The following is a 21,847-nucleotide window of genomic DNA, read 5'->3' on the forward strand; positions in this document are numbered from 1 at the left end:
AAGGAAGATTATAAAGCAGCAGTAGGATGGTCTAGTGGTTAAGACATGGCTTTCAAACTGAGGAGGTCTTAATTGAATTCCCATCTTTAAAATAATACATAGTCATGATGGCTATACTCTATACTGCCTTGCCCAGCTGTGGGCTTAGGCAGAGCTAGGAAAAGCGGTTTAGAATTAGTCAATATGACTAATATGTAGATATTTTCTTTTACCGTGATTGCTTTTCCATTTGGCCAAGGCAGGTATAAGGAATGCCCAAGGCTTAAAGGAGCATTTCCCAAAGTTTGGTTTTCATGGTTCTGCCCTTCAGCTGTGGGATCTCCCATATGGCAAAAGAAACCTATGCTACATGATGATGTGTGATCGGGGAGAAATAGAATTGATATGTAGTAGCTGGAGAAGTGTTGTATTTTACTGTGTTCTCCAAATCTCCTGATTTTTGGGAATTAGTGAGATAAAGCAGAACTTGTTTTCGTCCTTTCTCACAATACAGAAACAGGAGAATGCAGAAAGGATGGAAAAAGCAGGGAATTTAAAAATCTAAATACTTGGACAGAATAGATTTGGGAGCTGCAAGATAATATCATCAAGAGTAAGACCTTCACATTTTATAAATACAGTTGGTAATAGACAAATTCTAATGAAGATTCCTGTTACCGCTTGAAAACTGAATGGAAAAAAGATGTGCAGAAGGAGCAAGCCAGCTTTCAAATGGAAGGTTTGGAAAGCAACTTGCAATAAAGACAAGTTTGTAACTGCCCTAGTGACAACTTGCTTGAACAGAGACTGGCAAATGAAGTAGGCAGATCGCTCCTTCAGCCCAAAAAAGCAGCCACTGGCTTCCTGGTACCTGTGCAGGACGTCAGCTAAAGCTACACGTAACATGTAGATGATATTAATCTGGCTCCAAAACTTAGCATAACTGTGCTTAATGCAACATTCTCGCCTAAAAACCGAAGCTAATTAGTCCATGTGGAATGAAGCTGCTGATGCAACTAGACTGCTGCTGATGCCAGAGTTAGCAGGGGTTCCTCTCCTTGGTGCCATGTAGACACAGTCATAGGATACTAGTCAAGCAAAAATAAATCAGGATAACTGAAATGTCCTGGACTTGTCATGGCAAAAAAGTCAATCATGCAAGTGATGATATTGAGAAAAATCACTTTATTTTTCCCATGGAAAATATTCAAAGACAGTCAAGATGCCAAAAAATTAAGTCATTCTTCTATAATTCATTCTACTGGGTGCCTATGGAAAAACATTAGGGAAGGTCACTTCCTTTAGATACCTTAAAAATCAGGTAACTGATTTCCCCATGTAAAGACATGCATAGGTTATGAATTTTTATTTCAAGAACATGTCATCTTTATGACTGACATGCTTACAGTATAATTTTCCTGTGCAAAGGTGGAGTAATTTTGGTTAAGCAACATTTATTGCTTTGCATTCTTATTTAATTGAATTAACTACATTTTAAATCAGTATGTTGAGAGAAAGCTTGTTGGGAAGAAATCTGGCTTATCGAGGCCTGAAGTTGTGAGCCAGGAGTACTAGGTCCTATTTCACAGTGTCGTGGGAGGCCGTTAAAGCTCAGTCCAAAACCAGCTGAAGTACAACGAAATAGTCCCATTGACTTCAAAGGGTCTGACTCAGGCAGCTTTTCTCTGTGCCGGTTTCCTCATCTTTAAAGTTGGCAGAAATGCCTCCTGCTTAGGTATGGGAGCCTAATGATTCACCCGCACTGTGCAAGGATCATGGGGAGTTTTGCCTGAGGGACAGCACAGGAATTACAGAAGCCTTACTTTATCAACAGTTCTTCCACAAAATGGCAGGAGCGAGGTTTTATCTGATAACCCAAGAGGTTAGTAAGAGAAGACATCCGTAAAAAATCTATGAAGGGTATGGAAGATGGTAGCTCTGAAACATGAATACTATGAGGTTTCAGGTTACATTGCTGAGAAAATATGGTACAGGTTTAGTTAATGTGGCTTAAGCAGGCAGAGTTTTTGTCTCAGCTCTGATTATTTTTGTGTGTTTATAAAAGCCAGTGGCTATGTTATACTGTGCATCAGGAGTCTGGGCTTTGCAGGTTAGGTATTTTTTCTAAACCCAAGACTCATTTGTGTTTTAATTCTATTTTATTCAAATGTTGGGGTACAAATGAGAAGATAGACTGATACAGTTTTAGCTCATCTCCACAAGGTCCAAGCCTGAACTAAGCCCAGGTCCAGACATCCTGGTCTTTAAAAGTTGATCACAGGTTGGAATTTGGCAACTGAATCCTCTTCAGTCTTTCTGCTTTCAACCTTTTGCTGAATGCTCCCTAACTTTGTGTCTGTGAACCTCAGCATGAACCAAAACCAGTGCCTGCGCGGCTGTGTCTGACCCAGAAAGACTTCACAGAGACCATGGCAGAGACTTTCTCAGGCCAAGGTGATGGCATTGGACAAATCCTTGGGGAATCCTTGCATTGAGGGGATCTTATTTAGCCATGGGTTGAACAGCTTCATGTATGGCAAGGTCCCATGCCAGCTGCCCAGCATCAACTGCAGAAAGGAGTAATGGTTCTTCACCCTCAGCTCTCAGCTGCAGCCTCTTAGGGACTGAGTGGGACAGGGAGGAACTGGGTGGGGAGCAGGGTGGAGAGCAGCATTGCAAAGACACCTATTGTAAAGGTGGATGCGCTGGAGAGGCCTCTCTGCAAGGTAGTTTTTAAAGCGTTCTATATATTTCTGGAACAAAGAGAGTGGTGGGAAAAACAGGGATAAAAGCCTATTGACAAATTATATCTAAAATTGCAATACAGGCACATGCAGATACACATATACCACATAATACAGTAATTTTAATTGCTTGCAATGTAGCCCACTCCCCCCCCCCCCTTGCTCTCTCCTTCCTCCTCCTGCGCTCTCTCCCCCCGTCGGTCCCCCCCCACGAGTTAATCTGTCGCTAGATTCTCAGCTTTTCTTTTGCTTCTGGTTTCATTTTCAGATGACAAAATTCAAGGCACACAGCTCTGCTGTCTGGTTGCCCTGGTAACGGCAGCCTATTATCGTACCTTGTCATTCATCAAGAAAGAATTGCACTTGACAGAGATAGACCAAAATGCCTGCAGTCTGCAGCATAAGAAAAAAAAAAGAAAGGAAAAAAAAAAAGAAAAAAAACTGTTTTCTTTTCTTCCAAGTATGTAAAAGGCCTTTAATGCCTATTTAGCTACATGTTTTATTTAACGTTACTTATTATCCACTAAAGTGATTGTCGATACTCATAGAAATAGATATTTCCTCCTCAAAAATATATTTAAGTCAAATTTGTAATTCTGTCTTGCTTTCAAACCCTTCCACCCTGATGCACAGTATAAAGGAAATGGTTAAATGATAAACGTTTTGCATGTTGAACTCACCAAGTGACCACACAAATGCTGCCTTTCTGCTTAATTATGTCTTGTGTTGGTTAGCTTTCCTGCTCTCTTTATAGAGCTTCAAAAATAATTAGCAGGGTATGTAATAAATAATTGAATTTTATCTTTAATTAATCCTTCAAGTGCAGAGTGTTACGGAATACAGATAAGTATATGTACATAAAAAGTACATATATAGTGTGCGTGTACGCATATAAATATTGTATGTATTAAAAAGGTAGATGTTTGTCTGAGCATAAAATCTGTAATCACTCTTTCTGAAGTTGGACCGGTCCCAAATTCATTGTTCTTCAAAGGCAGGAAAAGGTAATTGCTTGTTATTTTGCCTACCTCATCTTTGCCATTTGAATTAACCCAAATTAATTCCTGAAATCTGTGGCCTCATACCTTTTGGTTAGTGAGCACATTTATGTGGTGAAACTCCCAGTATTGTGATTTTTTTTTAAATCTGAGTATTTTTTTGATGATTATATGGCTGCTTAAATAGCTGTAATTGAGGGTTGGGGTTTTTTGGCTCTTTTATAAAGGGATTTGGGTCAGTTTTTGCGTACATTGGTCAATTTGCTTGTTAAAGGTGAGATATGTTGTAAAATAGGTTTTATTGGCCATGTGGTATTTTAAGTACATATCCTCCTTGCTTGGGGTTTGAATCCCTGATTGTTGAATCTTTTGTCCCAAAGATCAGAGAAAAAGGAGAGAGAGATAGCAGAGGGGAAAGATAGAGTGCACTTAGAAAAAGGGGGGAAAAAAAATTCCTCACATAGATTCTAATGCCAGCTCTGTTTATTTTCATTAAGTGTGTCATTGGCGTTATACCCAGCCTGCAGGGGTGAGGAGCTCTGAACTTTGGAAGTTCACTTTACGGTCCCCCACCGAAAATAGAAATCCGCATGTTGCTCTCTTTCTCCGTTCGAGCTTTCTGTCTACACAAACTCCCACATGGGTAAGGGATACATGGGGAAAATAGATGGTTGCGATGGCACCAAATCAAATGCAGATCTTTTCATTAGAGGGGTCCTCGGTGTGTGCGGGCTGGGAAAGGCTCCCGAGGACACATCCTTACCATTTCAGATTCACAAACCCAGGGCACTTCACCACACGGATTTCGGTTTTATTTGTAGCAGCAACCCAACAACAAAAAGAGCAGGGAGAGAGGGAGATGGCACTTAAACTGTGTACTAATACGCTAGTTCCTAGAGCCACTTCTGAACTTTTTACTTTTTACTTTAATAACGCCGCAACACCAGTGTTCATTTCCTGTTCAACCTCGGTCCTACCTTTTGATTTTTAAATCTCCCTTAGGCTAGTGGTTTCAGCGGACAAAGAAATGAACAGGCAGAAACAATTAAACTAGCAGATACAGTGAAAACCAACACCACAGCACTTTCGCAGAAATTGCAGTGTATGAACGAATTCTGTCGTGTATTTGATGTTTCAACAGTCGGTCTTATTCTTGCAGTTTCTTCCAGCCTTCCTCTCGGCTAAAGGAATTCTGCTATCCCTTAGGACCTCATAAATACATAGAGGCACTGGCAATATTTTTTCTGTATATTAATATTACATGATAATCTCGTTGAAGAAAAATAAAATGCTAGATCTAGATCTTCTTAACTGCAAAATGGCTCTTTAAATCCCTTTTAAATATTCGCATATGTCTTTATGAAAAATTGGAATTTGGAATGTTTATACAGCCATGAATAGTGCAAGTGAATATCCTTAAATTAGCTTTTCAAGTTGATTTACAGCCTGAAAATTCTGTAACAAGTCACGAGTGTTATCTGTTAAGAAAGGAATAAGTTTTTCTGTTATTGTCTGTCTGTGTGTCTTTGCTGTGAAACAAAATGGGAGCCAAAATGCCAGCTATAAAATGAACTTTCAGGAGGAGAAAAGGCTATATGGGAATTAACAAAGAAGGAATGAACTTACTCAAAAATTAAAACACTGCTTAATTTTTTTTTTTAAAAAAAGGTATTTTAACCAAGATTTATTGATTAAATCTTACAATACAAGGAAAAATCCAAGTCCCTGAGAGTTGATATTTGTTTTACTTAAGAAAGGACTAAACATCTATTGGATCTATCTAATTAATTTCTTCTGTCTATTGATGTGTGTATCATTTATCTCACTGACTTTCCAGGCTCTTATTTTGTGCTCACAGTTCTGGTACCCGAGTAGGTGATAGATCAGAAAATAAGGGCAGCGGGACAGAGCTTTATGTATTTCTGAGCATTTTTAGCTGTGTGTTCTGATTCAGCCACAAAAAAAGTTGTTGACTGAAGTTTCATTTGGGTGGATGAAAATGTATTTGTAGACAGTGAGGCAGTACGAAAGCCTCATACACAGCTTGTCTGGCCCCCTCTATAAGCGAAGCTGGGGAACCTCTCTCAGTAAACTCTACACGCAGTGTTTCAGTGACTACTTTAGCTTTATTTGTACTCCGGCACATGGGGAATAGTTGATTCTCTGAAGCCAAGTTTTTAAAGCACACTTGGCACATCCTCTGGGTTTGAAGTCACCCTTAAGTCTGCAAAATAAGTGTAAGTCAGAGAGATGCTTTCTATGGGTCTGCCTCAATAAAAAGCCCCGTCCTGCTGTGGCAGGAGGGAAGCCCATGCAAATGCTCACAAGCCTCCAAAAATTGACTCTGGAGGTGAGGAGGGCTGCTGCGAGGTCTTAGAGGAGGTTGCTCTGTGTGAGAGCCAGATGGAGGTTTTATTGAATCCAGCCTTTGGGTATCGACACAATAAAACACCTCCTGTAAACCAAACTCTTTCTCTCTCTTTTCCCCTTTCTTTCTTTTTTTCTCTGTCTTTCTCTCTTTCCTCCTACTGCAGTGAAAATTTGAGGAATGTGGTGAGTAGACCAAAACCATGGCACAGTGCGTGCTTATCTAAAGTTCAGTCAGAACAGAGTGACTCTCCTACCTTTGAATATGTCTGAAATTAAAATGTCATGGCTCAGATTCCCACTTTTGCTCATGATGAGTTATATCCTGTGCTACAAATCTTTCCTTGCAGTGACCGATGCTTTTCGGAAAGTGAGATGCAGTTGCGGGACAGCTAGAGGAAGGCTCGTGCTATTTGTCTCCTTGCTCCACATGTATACGAAGTATATGCATTTCTGTACTGTTTTTGCGCATAGAATCACTGCTTTCAGTGGCTCCGCTGAAGGTTAAGGTCTAGATCTGAGTAAGGGACTCGGATGCCAGCTTTTCTCAGTCCTGTTTCAGAGGTCAGAGGTGTGATCTTCCTTTTTGCTCCGGAGGCACTGAAACGTAACACTTTTTTTTTTTTTTTTAATTAGCTAAAATGGAGTGAAAGCACGTGAAAGATGTAGCTGGAGAGTTAAGGGGAATATATGTAGGACAGTATGGTGGTAGTGGCTTCTGTTGAATGCTATGAAAATAGCTCAGTGGTAACATCTGAGCAGTGCAGTTTGCTGGGCAATCCAGAATCTTGTCAGGATCATTTGCATCAAGAAACAAACAATAATTTTTATCTATTTTCAGTATTTCTGATGTGCAACTTGTCATTTTAGTCTCTGACATTATAACCTCCAGATTTTAGGTCTGATTTTCAGCTACTGTCATGGGATGGGTGTGCCACAGAGCTATGAGGAATTTACATCTAGTACAGAGTATAGTTTTCCATTAGTAGAAGGGGACATCACCTGTGCCCCTAAGGACCACGCTGGTTTCTACTCACTTCACACCAATATATTAACTCTGCATCCGACTTTCCTTAGGTCTCTCTGGCTTGAAGTTGTATTTTTTGTGTGCTGTCATGGTGGCTGAGGTTAGTGGGGAGGGTTTTCCTGGCAGCTCCTATATTAGAACAAAAGAGGGCAAAGCAGCCACTGGAATTCCCTTTCTGCTGAGCAGATACTGAATTGCCATCAGGCATGAAGACCAGGTTATTTGTTTTCTGCTTGCAGGGGTGATTGCGGTTCTAACATGTACTTCATTGGCAAGTGATCCTGCCTAAAACTACACATGAAATGTCTGAAGTTAGAAAGTACTAGTGGAAGGAGGTCCTTCCATAATTGTTCATTATAGTAGTATTTTTTCCTGCATAAGAAGTGATGGCTACAACTCATAATTACAGATTGTGGAGTTATGGACTTCAATGATCCATTAGAAACTGTGAATGGCAAATGTGAACTTCCGAAGCTCTGCAGATACTTTTATACTGTCAGAAACAGCTTTAAAAGCTGAAATAAATCTTTAAATAATTTTCCTGTGTCACATCAAAACCAATAAAAGATCATCTCTGTCCACATGGTGGACAGTACCTTTTTTTTTTGGTTTTGTTAAATCCATAGAAATACCTTAGTTTACATATGGACAGGAGAGGTTTTCTAATTTTTTTTTGTGTTCCTCCCAGGGCAGTTTTTAAGCTTAATTGAATTAATACAACTAGGAAAACTTTATTTCTTATAGCAGGACAAACCAAATGGCCCCATTCAAATATCCACTTCTTTATCTTTGAAATTTGCTTCACAATTTAGATCAAGACTAAAAATTTCTGAGTGGGGAATTGGTTTAATCATTAGGTGCAGTGTATTGCCAGACTAAAGATCTGCAGCGGTTTAGTGAGACATCAGTGGGTCTTTGCGGTCTCTTTTCTCAATTTAATCTGTAAAAAACTAAATGCTGCTTTGTTTCATTATCATTTACGTGTTTTGGCAAGGACTTCAGCCGGATTTTACAGCCTTTCCACCTTTTCCCTCAAATTCCTGTAATCATGCTGTTATAAAAGCTGGTATCTGATTATTCCTCTATTAGTTTTCCCCCAAAGCATATCTTCTCAGAAGCAAAAGGTGATTAGAACCACTAATGCTGCTGGATTACCACACCCAGTACAGTCGCCTTTAAAAAGCTCCTATTCAGAAAATGAGACAAAAGTAAAAAATTGGATGAGGATTTAAATTGTGGAAAAACCTGAGAGAATAAAAATGCCTCTATTGTTCTTCTGTTCTTCTTATTTGTTTCAACTAGATCATTTTAGACATGACAACATGGACGTGCATAGGATAGATATTTCACACCACCAATAAATGGGATGCAGGAGCTTAAAGGAGTTAGAGCAGACTTTTGCCACCCAGCTGTTGGCTGCTAAATACTTTTAAAATTTTGATTTCATGACCAATAAGTATTTGCATAGAAAAAAGCAATGGAGGAAGGAAAAATGCGGAAAATTTCGTGTGTGTGGATACCACTACTATAAATAAATGTTTCCCCACACACCACAAACAAAGGGCGAGCATGGCTGTTTCTGTTGATATTTTAGCATTACTTTTTAGTATCAGTCAGGCTGCTGTTTTTCATTCTCCTTTTCTTCCTTGCCAAGCACTTTCTTTTTACACTTCGTAGCAATGAGGTGTTGGTGTAGTATTGCTAACTGAAGCATTCAAGACTCAAGTGTCAGGTGCCTAACATCATGAGTCTTAAAATGATGAGATTAGGAAAGTAATATGTGGGACTTATTCTCATTGCCTTCTAGCTTTTGAAATCAGTGGTTGTCTTTGGGTTACATTTTACAAGATCTTCCTCCTCAACCAAGAATGTTAAAAGCATCTTCCTTTTTCTAGCCCTCTTTTAATGAAAACTGTTACTGTCACAGGTTTCCATGATTTCAGGAATGGTGTTTCATGGCAGACACCATGACAAAGCATTGTTAGACTTGTGGTAAGAACCTGGTGGCAGGAAAACTCTGTTCCCAGAGAGTTAGGTGTCTCTGAGCTGTAAAAGGCATTTACAGATTGTGGTTGAGGGACACGGGGTCAAATATTGCAAGTCTTATCTCATCCGTACTTAGCCGAGTCCCTACCGACTTCGGTGGGAGCTCAGCTGGAGTGAAGAGATGAAGATGTGTCCTACTTAGAAGCTGAGACTCTGTCTTGTTGGCAGGGGGGTTTGTTTAGTTGTTTTGATTTGGGAAGCGACAAGAGATAAACGCTGCTCGGTGAAACAAAGGGAGCTATAACCAGGCTGTGCTCATTATAAAAGCATGATATTTAATGATGGGAATTAAACAGAGCAGAAAATACATTTTTTTCTGGTAGTTCAGGTGCTCTTTCCCCACTGCCTTTGCTGCACGAGTCTGTGAGAAGCATTTAGACATATTCAATTCAATCTATTATTTTAGGGCAGGATAATTTCTCATCCAGTTTTAGAAAAGAAAGAAACCAATCTTGTGTGGCAGAAAGCAGGCTTACCAAAGCAGGTTCTGATCTCAGTATTTCAATGGATATAAGATCTTGTCTCAAGCATTTCTGTCAGGACCCCTTGGGGAAAGTGTGGGGAAGACAGGAAAAACAAAAGATACGAAGGCAATTTTAAAGATTACGTTTTAAAATACCTTTTAATGAGCAACTCTGCTAAAAGCACCTGTCACTTACTTCCAAATAAGTTATCTTGAAGGTTTGGTGGATGCTTTACAATGGTTATTTGCGCCAAATTATGTATCGTTCTGAGCACGCACAGTTTCCAATAGAAATCCTATTGAAACTCCTTGTGTAAATACAGGTTCCTCGCAGGACCAATGGATTTGGCCATCTATTCTGCATGGGTGTAAATCATACTGTCCAAAACCTACTGCTCACGGTAGGGACGGAGCAAGGTCCAGCTTTATCTCAGCCAGAGCTATTCTGAAAGCAGACCCTTTGACCAGCCAGACATTCACTGTTGGCTACGAATGATAAGCACTTCCAAAAATTAGACCTTGCACCTTCTTTGTTGGCTGGAGAAACTGGTCACTTCCATGTGGAACAACAGGAAAAAAAAGGGCAGACTCTAACCTTCGTTATTTTGATGTAATTCTGGAGAAATACTATTAGCTGCAAATCTGCAATTATTCCCAGAACCGCAAGCGTAAGGGAATGTACATGAAATCTTTATTTTTCTAAGCAATTCAATCTGTAGTGTAGGGAAGAGTGCTGAATATGCAGAGGATTATTGCAAAGAATTTTAGGAAACATTCCTCTCCTTCCCTGTGTCATGTGCAAGTCTTGTCTCTAATAACCTCTTTCTGAGGTTACTGCCCATGTGTCTGTATTCTGCCATGCAATAGATATATTGTGCGCAGTTGAAGCATGGTGAAAAACTCAGAGTAGAAGGATTTTTGGTCTTGTTTGAGCATACCCAGAAAAACAAAAATATGCTTTTCTCTGTCTTTTTAGCATCTTAATTTAAAATAAACTGCCTCAAAACTATGATGCTGTAAAACAAAGGAAAAAGAAAAGCTCTTAAAGGAAATGCTCTTAAACATAAGGATATGAGATAATGAAACAGGCTACTGGGATAAGCATATTTATTGGGTTTGTTATGTATCAAATGTAACAAAAGTAAAGTGTCTGAAGAACTCCATGTGTGGTTCCTTCACACTCTTTGATCACACAATTCCCCCTTTAATTCAGATGCAGTAGAGCTTAAGTGGCTTCATTGATGTGTTAAGTGTGGAATGATTTTTGTATAAAATAAAAAAAAAAAAAAAGACCCCATTATGTGTCCAGAAAAGCCTTGTGTGCACTTGTTTATTGAGACAGGAAGTCGGTTTCCCACACCGAACAACGGTGCCGAAACACTGAAAAATTGTGTAGGGAAGAAAAGTAAAGGAAACTTAATTTTCTACCTGGCAGAAATCGGCCTCCGGAGGAAGAAGTAGACAATGAGATTGGGCTTAAACTGAATAATAGAGCCTGATTGATTTTAGGAAAATGCTCCACACCATTTATATAGGGGGTTCATGTGCTGCTTTTGTTAGTAAAATGCAAGGCTTTGGTACAAGCGTCTTTGTAGTCAGCCTGCTGCTTAAGTATTGCTTCCACTATTGCATTGCCCAGAGGAGAAAACACCCAGAAGAACGGCTGTCAGGTAGAAACACAGCATTTAAATATATATTAAAAATAAAAGAACAGCGGACTACTTTTAGGATATTTCTTACCAGTTTATCACTGACAGAAATCTGTGTGAGGCCCTTGTGAACAAAGACTTGGATGCTGCAGTGGTGTAAATCAGGATAGTTTCTTTTATCCGAGACAAAGGAGCTACTCGTCGCTCCCGCACCTGACGCTCTGGGCCAGCCTTCTCACAAAGCAGCATGGCAAAAAATATTGTTTCTATAAGACCTGAATTTTAATATTAAAAACAACACAAAAAATCACACAGGGAGGTTTTTAGGCTGATAGTTAATATGTATTTACTAATACCTAGGAGTTTGAACATGATTAAAAACAGGCTCCAGTATTCTGATGTATCTCAGTCTCCTATTTGGTCAGTGAGCGTTATGGGCTGGAAGTGAAATATCACGTACGGGCATTTATTGGTGTTTTCAGAAGCAGCCGTAAGTCCCCAGAAAGGTCAGAAGTGCAGCTGGCCCAGTGCTGTGGGCTCAGAGCCCAGAGTTTTAATTGGAGGAAACAAACCCAAGGTCTGAGGGGCAAGAACGGCACAAAGAAATCAAGTGACTCGCCAAAGGTCACATAATTCATTGGTAGCAGAGACCAGAATAAATATCAGAATTTTCAGGTTCTGTATTTTGCTGCAATTTCATATTTCCTGGCTTTTCTCTAGTTTTATTCAGCAAATAATGATGCCTTCTACCTCTGCAACAGTAGCGTGCTTTTGTGCTCGGCGCTAAGGTCTCTTTTCGCTTTGGAAGCTTGTAAAAATGTGTGGTTTCCTAGACTCTGATGCCAAACCCAAGGCTATTCAAAACAAACAAACACAAAAGCCCTCCAAAATGTAGACTGGGCTTTTATAAATATTACCCAGAGGTAGATTTGTGCAAAACGGTCACAGGGAAAAGACACCCCCTTCCCTTCGCCCCGAACCGGTGGGTTTGCAGGACCTCAGTGACAACAGCCGTCAGAGGTTCTCCCTAGCTGTGTCCCTCTTGGGGTGAGAAGCAGTGCAAAGCACTTGTTCCTTTTACCTCAATGCCAAACCTCCCTCACGAATGTGTGTGCTTATATGTAATGAGGAGGATTCTGAACTGAAGTGTTTTTACCAGCCTCTCTATAATCCTTGTAAGGCAAGACTTGGAGAGAAGCTGCACGTTTTCCTAACATGCGTGCACTCTCCCACTGACACACGCAGCTCCCCCTTCCACAACCCCGCTCTCCCCGAGCCTTTTCTAGCCCATATAAAACTCTTCTTCCTTTCAGCACCATCTCCCCACACCCAGCACATTCCTTTCATGTGCACAGGCCGATGGCCTTATCTCTCACTCTCGCCCTAATTATGAAATGTGTGGTATGTTGCTGCTCCATGAGAACAGAGCGCGCTGCGACTGGGAAGAAGTTAAAGGACTCTTCTTATTGCTCTTCAGGCAAGCCAGGTTCAGGGTAAACTGGCAGTCCTTCATTGTTTTTTTTTATTTCTTTTTCCTTGAGAACAAAAAAAAAAAGAGAAAATTGAAATGATCACTAAACCCATAAGCTATGTCTTGCTTATAAGGATGGCTTAAGGAAGGTTGTTTGCACTGAGATAACTTTTCCAGCACTGAATATGGGTCTGAAGCATTTGTACATTTGTTTGTCACATCTGACAGACCCTGAGACAGCACAGAGGATTTGGACACTGAGCTCCTGAGCTCGACCTGGGGCTCCGGCTCTTTCGGTCTTGCTGCATCGTGCTGTCAGCATAGGTCAGCACAGACATTTCTCTCTGTTCTTGAGAGCTGCAGGACCTCAGTACGTAGCAGGAGGCTTTCTGTGTCTGGCAGGCATGTGGTCCTTAAAATGCAACTGTCAGACACTTTGCAGTGGGATTTTCAAAGCGGATGACTACTGGCTTATGTCTGCTTCCACCGAAATTGTCTGTAGCAGCAAGACAGCCAGACCAAGATACGAGCACCTTTGAAAATCCCACCGTGAAATACTGTATATCTGAGAGCTACATCTGAATTGTGCAGAATGTCCCTCTTCCTCAATTATTTAAAAACGTAAGCTGTACTGCCTTAGCCTGGTCATCCACTCAAAAAGAACACATTCGTGACCTGCCATCAATTCCTGCTCCTCCTGACCCTCCCCCTATCCCCACTTTGTCAGCCCTTAGTGAACCAAAAACTGGCTTTTCTGATTTGAATCATGATTCAGCCTGATGCGACTTGAAATGCCTGAATTCTTAACCCCCTGCATGATGGGATTTTATCTAAAGGAAATGCCAGCAGCCTTTAAGTCAGGCATGGCAGCATCTTGCCAGCCACTATACCCAGCACGCTAAATAAATGATAAATATTGTTGCACATATGTTACATCTGCCAAAAGTCTCAACATCACGCCATCACCACGTGGCCTTTATAAGGTGATGAAAGGAGCAAAAACAACAACAAACCCCAATGCAAACATCAGATAGGCATTAGACATTCTCTGCCAGTGCAAATAAAATACCCTGTTAGTGAAACAGGCGTGTAAGGAAGGGGGATGTCTTTTATTAGGTAAGGTAAAGAACTGAAAACAGTGGACATGCTGTGGATTCAGAGTCTCTCCATCAGGTGAAGTAGGCCCCAGCTCCCCTGTGTCCTTGTTCCAGTGGGTATGGTGCTGTTACTATTTTCATTTAAGGGGTCCCAGGTTCTGTTTTTAAACACCAGGTTGAGGTGTGGGAGGAGAAGGGAAGGTAAATAAAGAAAACTCTTCAGGATCTTAAGTATCAATGTTACTTCTAAATGTTAGATGTGTGTAGTCCCACATCACACTGAAACATTTCAGTCTGCTGAAGGCTGATGTATACTATTTTACTCTTCCCCAAGCAGGAATTTTTAGTATCTCTTGCTCTAGAAGGGGCATTTGGCCAGTCACAGAGAGCATTAAAGCAAGACTGGGGTCAGTCTTAAGGCGACGGTTCAAGAACATGCAAATTCCTTGCCTATCTGAGGTTTTGTCAGGGTTACCCTGAAGGGCACCCCACTTCTGCAAAGGCCTTGTTCTGCCTGCGGGAAGGAGAAAGCAGGGAGAGGGTGAGCAGAGGGAGGAGAAGGCTGTCAATATGCTGAGCCATGCCTCCGCTCCTCTGCACCAGCTGGATGCCGGGGAGGAAGGATGCTGAAGTGCTAATGCATCTTCCTTCCCTCCAGCAGAAATGACTCTCTGCAGAGGAGCAGATCCTCAGAGGAGGGTTTCAGAGGCAGGGTCCCTCCTGAGGGGAGGAGCAGAGGGGAGGTGGAGCTGCTCCACCTCTTGCCCAAGGCTCTGCCTAAGGCAAAATTTCAGCCCAAGAAATATATTCCTTTCTCTCTCCCTCCCTCCTTAAAAATAAGGGTCACAGTGGCATTTACCTTGAAGTCTATTAAAAAGCATTGAACTCCCAGAGTGTGGCATGTGTGTTTCTTATTAAGAAAGCAGTTCCAGACTAATAACCATTTTTAATGGCTGTTGTTGTGCTTTGCACTAAATGATATCAGCTATTATTACATGAGAAAGGCAAAGAAACCTGGAAAATTAAATGAAAGCCTTCTGCGGAAATTTCAAAGGGGATCAAAGATGCTCCCCAGTTTTTACTTTAGCCCAGGTGGAATGTTTCCTAGTTATGACGATAAGGTAGGGAACCCGTGGAAAAGCACTTTTGCAGAAAGCAGGTATAATTTTCCCTTTCCCCCTTTCCTTCTTTGTCTTAAACCGAGTAACTGTTGGAAGTCAGATAATTTACTTAATACAAATGAGAACAGAATTGGCTCCACCAAGGCTTACGAAGGTCGTTGCAACTTCATGTACAGTGACAGAGGGCAGGAGGAATGGTGTTTGGCCAATCCCTTGAGCAGGAATGCACGCACATGAAAATCCCAGCCAACCTAACCAGCTTGAAGTATCCTTCTAACATTGGATATGACACATTCATCATCCCTCATTGATAGAGAATGGTGTTGGTTGTGACTTATAATCAGTGTGTACTGACATCTAATTTTCTCTGTGTTTGCTCCTTCATTCTTGTTGTGCGGATGTTTGCAGGAGTGAGTGGATGTGGCAGGTCTTGTAGCCTGCGGCTGCGACATCTATGCACTCTCTCATGGTGCGGAGCAGCTGAGTGGTGGTTTCCCAACTGAACCTGGGATAAAGTGTTCAGCTGAGGTCCCTGCTGATGAGGCTTCTATCACTTGGAGGTATCCCAGTGTTAGAGACCAGAGGGTAGAACTTGAACTAGTAAACTCTACTGGGCACGTCTGCATCTGAGCTAATTGTCTAGACTCACTGGTGCTCTGCAGAGGAAATAAATGATACTTGTAGGATGTGATTCATCTTATCCTAAAGTGCATGTACAGAATAGGTCAGATGAGTTGTACCATAAATATGGCTGTTTCTGTCCTTTGACTATAGTAGGAACCAAGGATGACTGGGTCTAAGAGTAAAGAACTTACCTTGGGAAACGACAAGAGGGAGAGCCAGGGACAAGTCTGTTGACCTTCACAATGTGTTTCAAATTAGTTGTAGGCTATGACTGCAAGTTGAGAAAAATTCAAACCAGCCTGATGGTATTGAAGCAAGTCAAATTTTGTTGAGGCCAAATGGTTTGTAATTTAGTTTAAGACCATGACTGTGAGTCTTAAAAATCCCGAACAGTGGGTCTTGCTGGCAAGCTGAGCATCTACTAATAACGTGGCAGTGAAAGCAGAGGGTTTTATCCTCAGGGGTCCATCCTACCAGCTTTCGAGCTCCCCAGACCTCCCACTACTTCTGTAGGAAGTAAAAGTGCCCAGGACTTTGCAGGATCTAACCCTAAGGATGGGCTGCATGCTCACAGGGATAAATAATCTTTTTCCCATTAACTTCAATGGAGTTATCTCCATTTAGACTACATGCAGAAGTACTCCTGGTATCTACAGAGAAACTCTGTTTTTCGGGGTGATCCATTTTGATTATCCTATTAAAAGGATGCAGCCTGCTTTCCAAATGCACAGAAATCTAACTTAGTTGCTCTAATTAGCCCCTACTGCAATTTCCACCATGCTATTAAAATATGTTATACTCAAGTGCAATGAAATGCTTGTAAATCAAGTGAGATTAAAAATCCTTTTGGCTGCAGAGATGTGTTTATCACAAAGACTTTAACATCCTGAATTTTAGAGAATTCTGTACACTATAAGGGAGTCAGGGTTCATAGGGAGGAGCAATCTCTTTTATTGCGTTGTCTCATGGAGCTGAAGAACAAAACAAAATAAAAAAGACGACATTTTCAAGCACACAAAGCCTTTCTCTGGACCAACACAGTAACAAACACATATGAAATCCCACAGGAATGAAATGTTTACCGTAAACCCAGTTTGGGGGTGAAATGAGTCCAGTTGTCTGTGTGATTTCATTGCAGAGGTTTGGATCTAGCTTCACTTGTACTGTGCCTGGTACCGCTTTCCTTTTAGAAACCTTCAGCTGTGAGGACCATGCCTGTGCACACTGAGTTTCATTGTGCCATCCCTTCAGATACTGCTATTGTATGTTCCTTTTTTTAGCGCAAGGTATGTGAAAGCTCAGTTGTTTAGGCTGAAGGTGGGCGTTGTTCAGTGCACGTTCAGAACCTCCTCTCTGGGTTTCATTTCCAGGTTCAGGGTTGGGTTTGAATGAAGGGAACTTCAGAAGATTATTGTCTGACTTGTAATCAAAGTGGTGTTAAATCTCAATTTTTTAAAAAAGATTTTCTTAAAAAGGAAACCAGTACTTTTAAAGTACTGTTTAGTTTATATTTGACAAGGGAAGGGAAATAGACCCTCATGTAATAAAAATTACTTTAGGTCCTTTAAGGCTATTTCAGCAAGACTGGTGTATGTCAGGTGAGAACCTAATCCTAGAAGTTATGCCACTCTTTACTCATTGCTTATTAAGCTTATATTTGGTTACTGAATTCCCCTTTTTTTTCCCTTTTCTTTTGGATCTGTTTGGTTAGATCCCTTTTGGGTACACACCTTCTCACTTATACTCCCCTTTCTCCTCCCCTTCTATGTAAAGGCCATGGAGAAAACAGGCCCAATATATCTGAAATGCATGAGGAGGTGGTAAGATTTATCCTCGGTCCAGATTCAGAGAGGTTAACTGCCTTGCTGAAAATCAGTTAGGGAAGGCTGTGGCTAATCTTCAACCAAATCTCCCTTTCCAGCATCACTGGAGAGCAAACTGGTTATTTTAAGTTGTTGTTACTTCTGTTTATTCTAGCCGTTTATTCTGACTTACATCCCTCCCCTCCGACTTTGCCATGGCGGCTGTGAGCGTTGCTATGTTGCTGAAGAACCTTCCTCTTTACAACAGTTGTGCAGAAATCACTTTCCTCTGTCATTCCTTTTCGGCAGCAGCAATTTGTTATTCGCCAGAAATAGCTGCAGCTTAGCACCTGTTGTGCAGCCCGAGAGGCTATCATCTGGCGCTACACAAACAGAACTTATGTTCGCAGGACTGGACCAGGATCCTCTCGGTTTTTCGTTAGAATTCTCCTTCTGTTTTACCAGGCAAATAATCTGTTGCGACTCTTATTGCTTCTTATCTTTTGCAGCTTGGACCGGTTCCATGCACCATTTTGTTCTCAAAGATGCCTAAGCTGATTTTTCAGTGCTAGCCAAAACAAATGAGAGTCTTGGCTGCCGGCGTGGTAGCAGCAGCTGGTTTCACTATGGCTCCCTACACCTAACGCTGGGGCAGCTTTGACTTAGACAGATAAAGATCCTTTTCCCTCATTAGGGGACTGGGAAGTGCTGGGGAGCGGGCAGGAGGGAAATGAAGTCCTGTAAAGTTGCTCGGCTGATCCTGTTTTTAGTGGAACAGTGGAAGTCTTTATTAGAGGTGTTTGTTTATTGTGTGTTGTCCCAGGCATCCGTCATGACGGCCTCTCGAGAACGAGCGGGGTTGAATGCATAGGGCACAGGACTGGGAACTGAGACACCCAGGATCTGTCCCAGACACTCACCTGCTGTGTGACTTTGAGTTTTCCCTGCCTTGCCTTGCCGTCCCCATTCAGACTGCCAGAACTTCACAGCTGGAGCTGGCTTCTGTTGAGCGTCTGTACAAACTAACATAAAAGGCGCCTGGTCCCAGCTGGGCCCTATAAGCATTGGTGCAATGCAAATAGTAATATATATTGTCCAATTTATCAGTCCTGGTAGATATAGTAGATAGTACAGCATCCCCGGGAGATTTTTAATGCCTACAAAGAACACAATTTGAATTAGAAAAACAAAGAGAAGGTGTAGAAGAGAGATGGCGGTTAATGAATAAAGAGTGCAACAAAAGACAGGGTCCAGCAAGTTTCTGAACTTCTGAAAAGTTCAGATCTAGACTCAGTCTGGATCTGAGCTTTCTGGTTCTGTACTACCAGTCACTACCACATAGGTGCAAAGCAATTACGAGAGCTGAATGAGTTCTCAACTTCTCTTTTGCAGATTGAAACCCTCTTTTCCATGCTGCATGTGTCCCTTCACCTGGACTGGAATGGTTAGGAAAAAGTGGGGGTCTTGTGACTGGGAAGCCCACAGTAAATGAGGCGGGTTTTGGGACTGCCTATGACTTTGGGCAAATTCCCTGGTCTTTCATTGATTCCCCTTAATGCCTCATCTGTAATAGTAATATTTTCCTACAGCTTCTGTAGGGCTGATGTGGGATAAAGGTAATAAAACTAGCAAGGTGTTTGGATGTATAGGGACTGTGAAATTATGATAGATAGATAGATGTGTTCCCTTTGCAACATGGGAAGGCCAAGCCGGTCGAAAACTTCTAGACACACTGTCTCTTCTGAGCCGAAATATGTCACCGTGAAAATGCCACGCATTTTATTTTAAAAGGACATTATGGCAAGGCTATAATCAGATCTCTTAGTGCCTTAGACAGCTTCAGAACCTGATTCAATAAAACCATGGCTGGACTCCAGCATTATGAGGAGAAGCAGGCTATCTGTGGGGACTTATCTCTGCCTGCAAAACCTCTATTTCAGAGCGCTTTTGAGAACTTGAGTCCAGGCTTCTCTTGTTTGTTTGCTATTGTACAGGGAGTTGGTGAGGGGGACACCAAAAATATAGCAATGTGATATGATGTTTGGGTGGAGAAAGCTAATTGATTTGACAGTTAATCAAAAACTACTAAGGGAAAATCAATATAGAGTAAAACAATCTAGTCTTCTGTTCTATATCGTATTCCCAGTGGCATTGTTGATTGTATAGCATCAATGTCATCTATTTTAGATGGAAATGTTACCAACTATAATGCCACTGTTGATGTTTCAAAATGATTCTAATCTCATTTCAATAATAGCTTCTGTCTCTCCTAGTGACACACATGCCATAACATTCTTGGTTAAATTGACAGCACTAATAACACGCTCAGTTTTTATATTATTCGGACCACTGTCTGTATTTTTGAGCTTTCACAGTATTGCACAGTACGAAGGGCCTGCATCTCCCTCGAAAGCTTCAGGTAAATGCGGTAGCACCCTCACAGCCCGCCTGGACATCGCCGATGCTGTGCTGGCACTTTGAGAGTCAGCTCCTCAGTTAATAGGGATTTGGGGCCCAAATGGAGGCCCCCGAGCTTGGAAGGTCTGACTGGAGGTGATTTGCTCAAGGTCACAAAGACTAATTCAGGAAGGGCAAGGTTAGGGCCAAGATGATGGCCAGTTTTGTGGTTTAACTGCTGGATTATGTACTTCCTCCTGAGGTCTTGAGTCTTTCAAAGTGGACTAAAAAAATCCCACGGGGAAATTCCTTGCTGGTTTTCTGGAAACTCTTCCCTTGCATCAAAGCCTGACATACCAAACTCAAAGCCTCTTGTGTGGTTTTATGGCACATTTTGTTTTCATCCTGCTTGCAATCCAGAAGTAAAAAATAAATGTGCCAACAGATCCTGCAATGATGGGCAAAGGGTGAGATGGACACCTCATGATGAATCAGGTTCTCCAGACAAAGCAGGGAGTTTTCAGTTCCTGGATGTCTCATTCAGATGAAATTCAGAGTACAGCTCATAGTCCTTTCTTGGATGGACCTAGTGATAACTTGACTTCAGAATTTAAGGAGGTCTCTCGAACTTTTTGTGGGGAAAATTCTGGTCTCTCATCATGTTTATTGTCTTCTCCCAGCCTTCTCCTGTGCTGGATTGAGCAATAAATGCACTGACCAGGCAAAGCACTTAAGCAGATGCTTAGCGACACACTTAATTTCAGCTCGCTGAGCATGGCTCAGGTTTAAATTTTAGCAAATAGAAAAGACTCGGTGAAGTCAATGGACTTTAAGCCTGTGCTGAATTTTAACCATGGACTTTGCCAGAGCCCTGCACTTGAACCTGTTTCTGGAATATACGGTACATAATTGGGAACACGGAAACAAAATCTTTCAAATAGATCCTTCATTTAAAACAGCTTTCCTCTTCAATTATCAGCTGTGGATTTAAATGGAATGAAAATTCAATCTTTTCTTTCTGATTTTATCTTTTCTCTTGTCGTTTCTTTTGCAGGGGAATTTCCTCTTTATTAACTTTTTGAGCATAAAATGCAGAAAATAAATGAACAAACAAAACCTGGAGCAATATGTGAGATTTTTAACTAATTCAGCAGTCATTATTACTGACATCAGGAGAAAGAAATGCAAGAATACAAGTCTATTGCTTTAAGCTGGGATTTTCAGAAGAGCCTGTTGGAGTTTGGCACCCAAATCCCATGAAATCCCCTTTATACTTTTCACTTCTCTTTCTTTTCTTTTAATTTATTTTTCTTTGACATGGGAAAGGCCCGGTGCACTTTGTTAGCGTGTGTTATTACATAATGTTTAGGATCAGCATCGAGGATTAAAGCAAGTTCAGAGCCCTTGTAGTGCACAAAGTCATTGACAGTTCCTTCTCCAAGGATGTGATGTCTGCGGATGCATGTGCGGTTGTGGAGCCAGGTTCAGTATTTAACCAGCTTCCCAGGCTGTTTATTACCTCCCAATGGCTGATGCTTTTTTTAAAAGCGCTGTTTTTCTGCCATCCTGGCTGAATTTGCACTGAAGCAGATCAGGGGTGTTCCCTCAGACATGTACAGCACTTCTGCTCTGGGACAGAAGTGCTGAAGGGAGGAAACAATAAATGGGATGGTTTCTCAGCTCTGCCTATGCCATTGCTAGATAGATAAGGAGGACACAGAAGCGTGATGCTTTGCAAACGGAGGGCGAGAGGATGGAGAAGAGGGAGCCATGGTGGGAGGCAAGGCAGCTGTAATGAGGCACAAAAAATGAGAAAGGCAGGGGTGCAATGTGGAATATAGCCACATTATAGATGCGTGCTGAAGTGATACCAGTGTTTTTCAGCCCAAGGGCTTGCTGCTGTCAGGTTCCTCCATGAATCTTTTCAGCCAGAAGACATAGCTGATGCATGAGACTTAAAGGTGCTGAACGGTGAATGGCTGGTTACCAATGGCCACATTAGTATATATTTCTTGGTATGCCTTGTAAGATGTGCGTTTTTCAGTTATGAACCGTTTTGTGA

The sequence above is a fragment of the Nipponia nippon genome, unplaced genomic scaffold (assembly GCF_047370975.1).
Source record: "Nipponia nippon isolate SJK-2023a ecotype South Korea unplaced genomic scaffold, ASM4737097v1 scaffold_28, whole genome shotgun sequence".
In the NCBI taxonomy this organism is placed as follows: Eukaryota; Metazoa; Chordata; class Aves; order Pelecaniformes; family Threskiornithidae; genus Nipponia; species Nipponia nippon.